Raw genomic sequence first — 7367 nt, 5'->3', positions numbered from 1 at the left:
TGCAGATCTAAGTTCAGCTCTGAATCCTTGCCAGCTGGAAGAAAAGTTCCATGCCTTTTCTGTTTTCTATGTTTGTTTATGCCCTGTAATCTTTGTGTTGTCTATCTGTTTGGTTTGTGGGGTACCCCAGGGAAACCAACCATACCATTGGCCATTTTTGGAGATTTTTCTCTCCCTTTTTGCATTTTTGTTTTTTTCCTATCTAAATTGCCTTTCTAGCTGTTCACGCCCACGCTGCCCTCTGGCGCCAGTGTTCCTTCCTCACCTCCTCTGGATCCCCTATCCAACACCACCAACTCATCCTGGACCTTTTGGATGCTATTCTGCTACCCTCCAAAGTTTCTATCATGCACTGCCGGGCCCACCATCGCCTTCGTGATTTCATCAGCCGCGGTAATGCCTTGGCTGACCGCTCGGCTCGCCAGGCGGCCCTCCAAGGTCCGCCCACACCCCCTCTTCTGATATCCCTTCCTCCCCCCAACCTTTCCTTCATTCCCTTTCCCCCAGTACACTGACCCCGAGCGCAAGTGGGCCACGCAGCAACCTGGCCATTGCACCCTCCCATCCGGATGGATTACTATACCCTCCTCCCACACATCCACCCCCTCCTGTATGTTCCACAACTCCTGGCCCTCACTGTTGTCCAACGTGCACACGATTTTTCTCATGCCGGTAACCCAGCTCTCCGCACTCTTCTCCGACAGAATTTCTATATCCCGAATCTCTCTCAACTCATCTCCCATGTTCTGCTCCGCTGTGTCATTTGCCTCCGACACAACCCCTCTTCTGTCAGATCCCCCGTTCCTGGTCACCAGCCTATCGGTTCACACCCCATGCAAGTCCTTTCTACTGATTTTACCCACTTGCCCCCCTCCCATGGGTTCCGTTACCTCCTGGTTTTCATTGATTCCCACACTGGGTGGCCAGAGGCCTACCCAGTGTGCACAGAGAAAAGTAGGGAAATAGTAAAGGTTTTACTCCATGACATCATCCCTCGCTATGGCCTGCCCCTAGTGATTGGCAGCGATAATGGCCCCGCCTACATATCACAAGTCACACAAGCTGTCTCTCGGGCTCTGCAAATCACCTGGAAATTATATGCGGCCTATCACCCCAGAGCTCTGGCCAAGTTGAACGCATCAATAGAACTATTAAAACCCTCCTCGGCAAAGCGGCAGAAGAAAGCCGCCTGCCATGGCCCAAACTGATCCCTTCTGTTCTATTTCGCATCCGCTGTACCCCAGGTAAACGCAATCAGTTGTCCCCATTTGAGCTCATGTATGGCCGACCCCCGCCGATAGTCAGCCCAGACCCTGAGTCTCTTGAACAGATAGGGAACGCTATCACAGACGCAGAGATAAAGCAGCTAGGAAAGACCATTATGAAATTACAGAACTGGGTCATTTCTAGAGCCCCGCTACCAATTACAACCCCTGTTCACCTCTACAAACCTGGGGATCAAGTGTGGCTGAAAGTATGGAAGAAAGAACCGCTGAAACCCCTTTGGACAGGGCCTTTCACTGTCTTACTTGCTTCCCCCACAGCTGTCAAATTCGAGTCTTGGATTCACTACAGCCGTGTGAAGCCCGCTGCTGAGTATATTTGTGAAAAAGGGCCTACTGACCTTCAACTGAAAATCACGCGGCTGCCCCACACTCTGGAAGAGTAATCACGCACGTCTGATCCGGAGATCTGACAAGATATTTAATATGAACTCTGTTGTATATTTACTGCTTGTGATTTACGTCTTGCCAACATTGTCCATGTCCCCTACCCCTCCCACGCCTGGGTGTGCCCCTTGTGTGGCACTAGTGGACAATGGGGGCAAAACGGAAAATGTTATTAGATTTCAAACTAACTATGAGTGTAAAGGTCAATTAGTGACCCCTGTATGTATATATAACAAGGTTGAATATTCTATATGTAATAATGGAGATTCACAGATCTGTTTCGACCCCAAAGCAACTAATAGGGATACTTGGATAGAGGTCAGGTCAGTCTGGGATCAGGGCCCCCTGATTCAACAAACCCTGGTCACTAATCCCTATGTCCCGGCCTCAGTCCTCTTTGATGCTTGCCATGCCATGGACCAAAACCCCACCTTCCTTGGACGTTGTGGTGCCCTAGCATGGAGGAGGGAATATATGCACAATGATAAATACATGTGCCTGGCGGGACAGAAGCCGTCCCATTGTGAAGGGTCTTCCGAACACTACTACTGTAACTACTGGAAATGTGTATCCTGGGCTACTTGGGGTATGACCCGACTGCCCACCACCCGAGCCATATTATCCAAAGTGGTGACTACCTCTGACTGTGGCCTCCAGAACTGTAATCCACTTAACTTCACTATCCTACAGCCGTTTAAATGGAACCTCGATGATAGCCTCCGGAAAGCTCGCTATCTTGTGGGCCTACAGATATATGGTAAAGGCACGGACCCTGGTACTGTCTTGCACATCAAACTCGTTGAGAGACACCGAATCCCTGAACAACACAGCATTGTGTTTCCAGACTTTTATGAACATATGAAACTTGACCAACAAGACTTTGTGCCCTCTGTCACCACCTGCAACCTTTTCATACAGTTCGCTGAAGCCATAGGAGCCACCTTAAATCTGACAAACTGTTATGTCTGCGGGGGCACCCAGCTGGCCTCTGAAAAACTCCATTCTGGCAAAACACTGCATACAGCACCTCTCAGCCCGGTTGGACTTATTGGACCGGAGATCCTAAGTTAAAAATACCCAGACGATGGAATACTACTGGCAATGCTACCACATTAAATGTCTACCTCAACCTGCCTGCTTCTGCCCCTTGGGCTGCACCAGAAGGATACTACTGGATCTGTGGGAAAACGGCATACCCCACTCTACCCTCAAATTGGACTGGCACTTGTGTTCTGGGCACTATCAAACCAGCCTTCTTCCTCCTCCCGTTATCCGAAGGAGAACATCTGGCTGTCCCAGTATTCGATCAACGGGCCCGTTCTGAAAGAAGCCTGGAAATTGGTAAATGGGAAGACACTTGGCCCCCGGAGTGCATCATTGCTGTCTACGGTCCTGCTACATGGGCTGATGATGGTATGTTTGGGTACCGGACTCCAATCTACATGCTTAACCACCTCATACGACTGCAGGCGGTTTTAGAAGTTATCACCAATGAAACAGCTAGGGCCCTGGGAGCCCTGGCCAAAGCGAACACTATGATGCGTACCGCCATCTATCAGAACCGACTGGCCTTAGACTATCTATTGGCCGCTGAAGGAGGGGTATGTGGCAAATTCAATCTCTCCAACTGCTGTCTACAACTGGATGATGAAGGATTTGTGGTTGAAGAGGTCATAGATAAAATTACCAGATTAGCTCACGTTCCTGTCCAGACTTGGAAGGGTTTTTCTGCTGATATGTTTGGACTCAACTCACTGACTGATTGGGCCTCCAAACCGGGACTCTTTAAAGCCCTCACCATAATTTTCCTGGTATTCTCTGTCATATTTTGTGTTCTTCCTTGCCTGTTACCATGTTTATTGAAAACCCTTAACCATACTATTAGGACTACGATTGACAAAAGTACCACCGCTCTAGTCCTGGCCCTTTCCTCCTATCACCCAGTCCCCACCTCTGATACAGATGGCCCTGACCTCCCGTAACCCAGCTAGTCAGCTAGCCTACAGAAGAAAAGTTGGGAATGAAGGATCCCTAGCTAGCTGACATAGCTGGGTCACGGTGTAGATGAAAAAACTCCATTTTAGATCAGTGGGTCATAATTAGTACAAAGAACAACTTGTGACTCCATTTTATTGCTCTGAGAAATCACGTATACATACAGGCCTGTTCTATGTATCTGTCTTAAGTGCCAGGCACGGCAAGGAGGCAACAGGATGTTAGCCTGTTAGTTAGCCTTGATGTATAGATTATAGGATGGATTTATGGTTTTGTTTTTCTCTCTGTTCTTACCTTTTGGTTAGAACTGGTTTGAACTGGTTAGGACCCTATATAACTTTTGTGTCCGAGATCCTCAGGGTCTTCTGTTTATGCAGCCAGTTCTGCCCAGAAGTCCAGCATATATGCTTGTTTAATAAAAGCCTTTTTTTTTAAAATCTCTTCAGTCTCTGGCTCAAGTCTCTGCACTACTAACGGAGGGCCTTATCCTAAAAGGTACCTTCAGTTTTCACTATCACTGACCCATATAACTGGAATGCCAATGTCCAAGTCCAGAAGGCCAGAGACTGCATGGCATTGTATATTGATGGTAAAAGGTGAGACCCAGGTACTGATGTATATGTCCGAATTGTATCCCACTCATGTGCTCCTGTCTATCACTCTGTGGTGTTTCCCCAGTTTTATGAAATTATGAAAGTAGATACTAATATCCTGTAATCACTAGAAATCTGTTTATATAGTTTGCTGAAACTATAGGTCAGACTCTTAATATTAGCAATTATTTTGTATGAGGAGGGACTGGTATGGGAGAACAGTGGCTATGGGAGGCAATGCAGCTGGACATGTTAAACCTGACTTCACAGACCCTCAATTTTACGTCAGGTCCACGACCTTCACGATGGGCCTTGTGAACCTCCATTGTTGCTTCCCACTGTCTTCAGCCCTTCAGACACTGCTTAATGGAACTTCCTATGAATTATGGTCAGCTCCTGATAGTTGATATTGGCTCTGTGATCCGTTTGCCTACTCTTGGTTGCCTGCTTAATGGACTGGTACATGTGTGCTTTGCATGATCCGTCCCAGCTTCTTCCTGTTACCGCTGGCCGATGGTGAACACCTGGGAGCCCCTGTATTCAACACCAGAGGTCGCCAAAAGCGGTCTACTTCCACCAATTCCCTTAAAATAGGTGAATGGGGTGATGACTGGCCTGCAGAACGGATCATTGCTGCTTATGGACCTGCCAAATGGACCGAGGATGACACCTGGGGCTATCGGACCCCAATCTATATGCTGAACTGCATTATTTGTCTATAAGCTGTACTTGAACTGATAACCAATGAGACCTCCCGAGCTTTGAGTACCATTGTCAGAGCGAATGCTAAAATGCGCACTGCTATTTATCAGAATCGTCTAGCTTTGGACTATTTACTAGCTGCTGTGCCTGTGATAAATTCAACCTCTCCAACTGCTGCCTTGAACTTGAGTAAAGTGATTGAGAACGATGTGGATCGTATCACCAAACTGGCTCATGTTCCTGACCAGACCTGGCGTGACCTTACTGCAGACTGGATCTCTGGTACCTTCAGCTCCTGGTTGCCCTCTGGTTCAGCACTGAAGATCATCTTGCTGGTTGCTGCCCTGTCTTCTCTGCTCCTTTGCTGCCTGCCCTGTATGGTCCCCATAGCCATAAAGCTGCTCCACTGAACTATGGACTCTGTTGTCAAACGTTCCACTGTTGCATTGGCCCTCTCCCAGTATCGTCCCTTACCCACTGGGGACCCCGACTTTCCTGACCCCTAACTTTATTTTGTCAGGCTTGGCTCCTTAGGTACGCCAGCCTGAAAGGGGGGAATGTAGGGTCATGAAATAGTTAACTGTTGTTTAAAATATTGCTCTGGCCTACATAGCTGAAAACAGTGTATAATCTATTGACTGCATCTGCCTAAAATGTATGTCCCTACCTTACCACATTGTAAGCTGAATAGATAAGAGTTTGAGCCATGATGTACCCTGCCCTTCTGTACATTTAACTGTAAGAGTTAGATAGGTGTCCTGCTAGTGACCTGCTAGTGTGAGCTTAGAACCAATGAGTGTTAAGAAAAGTAACACGTGAAAAGCTTTTTCTAGAATTCAGTTGTATAGCCAGAAAAATGAATAAATATCTCTGTAACTTCCTGGTTTCGGCACTTCTGAGCCAGCTTGGAGCTCAGGGGTCCAGCATGCATGCTGTGAATAAAACTTGTACTTTCTTCACGCCTCTGACTTTGTGTGTCCAAGTGACCTTTCACTCTGAGTGGGTGCATTATGTCTGAATATCAGATTGGTTTGTGCAGACAAAAAAGTACCAGCATGGTTTTGCTGTTAAGTTTGTGATTGAAAAAGTTCAAAATACTTTTGAAGAACACATCAAAGAGAAAACAAAAATGTATAGTTTGAGAAGAACGTTCTAGTTGAAAATATATAGAATTGTATGTTTCCCTTTCTTCCATGTTGGGCGTGAAAAAAGACATGGTAATATTTGTCTTGTTAAGGTGACAGGCACTGTATGAAGGGTGCATCTATGTGTCCCCCCTCTTTTCCCCCCCCCCCACCTTTTACTAAAGCACAATAACAGTTATTAGCACAGGGAGCTGCGTTGAATGCTCCGCGCGGCTCCTGACGCTCATAGAGCTCCTATGAGCGTTGGGAGCCATGTGAAGCATTCAGTGTGGCTTCCTGCACTAATAAGAACATAAGAATTGCCGCTGCTGGGTCAGACCAGTGGTTCATCGTGCTCAGCAGTCCGCTCACGCGGTGGCCCCTAGGTCAAAGGCCAGTGTCCTGAGTCTAGCCTTACCTGCTGTGACAGGGAAGCTCCTGTCCCAGTGAAAACTACTGCTAAAACTCCCCAGAATGCAGCACAGGGCTCTGTAAAACCCGGCATGGAGCCAGGACAGCTGGTTCAGCCAAAAGAATGCAAGAAAAGGCAGGTGCCAGCACAGCTCCAGAGCCAGATGGGGAGGGCTCTGGAAACCACTAATTTCCCCTATCACTCCTTTCCCCAAGTCAGAGAGAAACCTGTCACCAATTTGCAAAGGGGTGGAGTCAGACCCTGGAGTTTGCAAGCACAGAAGCCTCAAAGGCAAAGGGAGTTAGAGTGGAAGGAAGAGGACACAGCTGGCCCTGATTACAGAAGCCAAACGAATCAAGGAGTTGCCAGCTCTCACAAGTTACCTAAGCCCCCAGCAGGACCGTGGTGCAGGAAGACAGCTCATAAGGAGAGGCAGGACAGCCCTCGGGAGGTACAGTGACTGGCAGCTTAAACCCCAGGGAGAAGGGCTGGAAAATGATGCCCATGGAAATGCTGCAGAGGTTTTGGCAGACATGCAGAGAGGGGGATGGGAGGTAAAGCCTGGAATGAATGTGGAAATGGAAAGCCAGGGTTCCCAAGAGTGTGAGTGGGAAATGTACAGTGACCCTGGGGGTAGTGTTTGGTGAGGACAGGGATCTGGAAGAGTATAGTGTGTGAGGGTCCAGTATTGTCCTGTGGGAAAAGTTTCTGCTCCGTTTAAACCTGAACTGAAGCAGGGCTGGGGCAGCCCTGCCTAATTGAGTGAAATTGCTACAGTAAATAGCACAGTGTTCAGACTCCCCAGGAGCAGGAGATAAAGCAGATAAGGGTCACATCTGGTGGGCCTGGAGACCTCAAACTAAATGGGAGG

At 47.9% G+C, this 7367-nt stretch overlaps 1 long non-coding RNA gene across 6 annotated transcripts in view; it reads left to right on the top strand.

Annotated features, from left to right (window-relative positions):
- Positions 1-6735: 6735 nt before the first annotated feature.
- Positions 6736-7367, top strand: part of LOC117355427 — a 129544-nt gene continuing 128912 nt past the window's right edge. For all 6 annotated transcript variants that reach the window (XR_004538361.1, XR_004538357.1, XR_004538359.1 and 3 more), the window contains exon 1: positions 6736-6947. This is a non-coding gene — a long non-coding RNA (uncharacterized LOC117355427). The remainder of the gene's footprint in view (positions 6948-7367) is intronic.

The sequence above is a fragment of the Geotrypetes seraphini genome, chromosome 2 (genome assembly GCF_902459505.1).
Source record: "Geotrypetes seraphini chromosome 2, aGeoSer1.1, whole genome shotgun sequence".
Lineage (NCBI taxonomy): Eukaryota > Metazoa > Chordata > Amphibia > Gymnophiona > Dermophiidae > Geotrypetes > Geotrypetes seraphini.
Note: the sequence above shows the minus strand (reverse complement) of the source record. Positions and strands in the feature narration are given on the sequence as shown.